Here is a 2738-nt window from a genome sequence, read left to right as displayed (position 1 = left end):
TCCGAACCTTACCTCTCTTCAGGTTCATCCAGCTCAACTATCCGCAGCCTCTCCTGCACACCTCTTTCCGTCTCACCTGTGGAGCTCTCTCGCCAAGGAGGGGTTCGTTCGTTCGGTTCAGCTGGAAAAGCAGGCGTAAGCGGAATCGTCGGAGAGTTGATTTTAGGTCGGCTAATGTCGTTTCGCTTTTAATGAACTTCTCCGTTCGTTAAGTACGTTTCTCCATCTCCGTCGCCTGCCAATCCGCGGACCAGTTTCTTCACGCTGCCGGACCCGATTCGATCCCCCCGCTGTCTTCTTCTCTTTTTATTCTTGCCCCGTTATTGGTCTCTCTCGTGTGTTTTTAAGATCGTAGCTACCTACCCAAGTTCCAGTATAATTCTTTTTACCAAGTTAACAATTCTGTGAAAGCAATAGTCTGCTGCCGATTTGTCACAGTTTATCGGTGCAACAGTGAGATGGCGTTACGCCACAGTCTCGCGATGTAACAATTTATTGAAAAAATCGATTCAAGATGATGCTCTTCGTGAAGGACAACGTTCGCTCGAGATACGCGATCATTTTTCAGTCAGAGATGCGAGACGTCGGCACGTTTCGTTCGAAAAGCACAGATTATCGAATAAAGAGTTCCAAGGCGAACAAGGATTAATCTATTCGTCGTTTACATTTCTAATCGTACTGTTTATCGCCGCGGCGTTAAATAATACCGATTGTTGCATCATGTGGATGGAAAAATATGTCGGCCCAGATGGCGAGAACCTCGAAGATTATCGATCGAGCACCACTAGAATCGCTTATGCAATTTTTATTAACGATCGAATCATCCAACGTTCCTTTCTCGCTCATTTAGAATCGGTAATCACCGATTTCTGGCTATCTGCTCGCGTTTAGTAGCGTCAAATCGTCGTAGCTGTTACGTAGTTACCTTGTCAAGATAGGCTTGACGCTGGAGAACGTTTAAATGACCTTTGAATAACCACTAAATAGCTGCTGCTTTCCAATAATCGCCGCTCTATAAAGATAAACCGGTTCCACCGATTAACCTAACGTTTTGGAAAAATGTCAAGGTAATCGCAGAAATACATTCTCCCGATAAGAAAATCACATTCAATTGTTAACGAGTTCTTCGAAAAAAATAAACTCACAACTACGCAAATTGTACTATCTAATCTCACAAAATTTCTAATTTGATAGGAATTGCAAACGATAGGAGAAAAATTTGCACGAGATAAAAAACGAAAATTTGCGATTCCACTGAGAATTATTTTGCACGATGCTGAAACGTGCGAAGACCGACTATGGAGGCAAAAATGAAAAACAAAGCGAGCTTAGAGTCTTACAGAAACGAAAGTTCCAAGAGCACAGGACGATTGTACGTTTGTAACACGAATGAATCGCAGAAAATGGAAGATCGACGTTTCACGAACTTTCTGATTCCACCGACACGAACGACGAATGGAGAGAACGCGATAATTAGCATCGTTCTACGCGTGTGTTGTCTCGTCGCTACCTAAAACCGCTGTCGTTTGCTTAAATTTATTAATCGTGGAAAGTTGGAAACAGGATCGGGGAACGGAGCGACGTTATCGAACCGGTTTTGCAGTAATTTCTTTTTGTTTGAATTCCGTCGTGCCGCGAGTGATTTCTGGTTCTCGTAATCAGAACGATACCGCGGCAAAAAGTAACCAATTTTTTTGTTTTTCCGTGGCTCGTCAAATACGTCTTTTTTCTCCACATTACGTAAACATGTATACAGAGTGTACAACGAATCGACGGTGGTCACAAAGATATAAAAGCTATCTCTTATTTTGCCCAATCTAACGGAACGATGTAAGTTACGTTCAGTCACATGTCCGCACATATGTACGCAAAATCTCAAATTAGGAGTTTAATATAACACTTCCCGCGATACCAGTTATCTTTCAATTAAATTATTGTAATTAATTTAAACGAAAAATATTTCGCAAGTAAATTTCACTCTTAGATTTCTTTTCCGTTTTCTTAAGAAACCACCGTGTGCAATTCAGATCAACGAATTCGCGGATCACCCCGAAGTCGGTAGTTACGATACGATTTTTTTCAACCTTTCGCCAATGGAAAAAATGGAACGATACGGTTAATTAAGAGGTTAACGGTGCAGGTAAACTTTCCTCCTTTTCCTTTTCAACCGTGACCTTCTGTCGACGACAATGTTGCGCGCGAAAGAAGCACAGGCGGCGGAGTATGTAAATTCTCGAGATGGCTTGCATCAGAAATCGCGCTTACGAAATTCCCATGTGTTAGGGATTGACGAACAGTGGGAAAAATAAATAAAGCGGCGTGCCGCCGCTGATCTCCAGAGTGGGAGTTGCTCGTTGCAACGAAAAAGACAGACAGATCGCGATGTACGTCGAAGTAACGATACATCTAAGGGGGGAAAAAGGAAGACGCATCCGAGAGGCTGATTAATCGTTGTTTTTATTTCACTCGAAACGTGTGCCGCGATCTGGCGAATGTTACGGTTCGTCGGGATAACTGTGTATCATTTTTCTTGCTTCATTGATCGATTCGACATCCAAGATGAATCGAACACAGAGAAATTTATGGATATCGTCGATTTGCGTCGTTCGACGTCATTCGTTTCTCTTCTTTCTTTTTTTCTTTGTTATCGATGTTTCACCGACTTTCCACAAATGTATCAATGTTTTTTTCGAATTCCCCTCGCTGGAGATTATCGAAGGCAAGAGTGCAAAATAGAT

This window comes from Habropoda laboriosa, unplaced genomic scaffold (assembly GCF_001263275.1).
Source record: "Habropoda laboriosa isolate 0110345459 unplaced genomic scaffold, ASM126327v1 scaffold2, whole genome shotgun sequence".
Lineage (NCBI taxonomy): Eukaryota > Metazoa > Arthropoda > Insecta > Hymenoptera > Apidae > Habropoda > Habropoda laboriosa.
Note: the sequence above shows the minus strand (reverse complement) of the source record.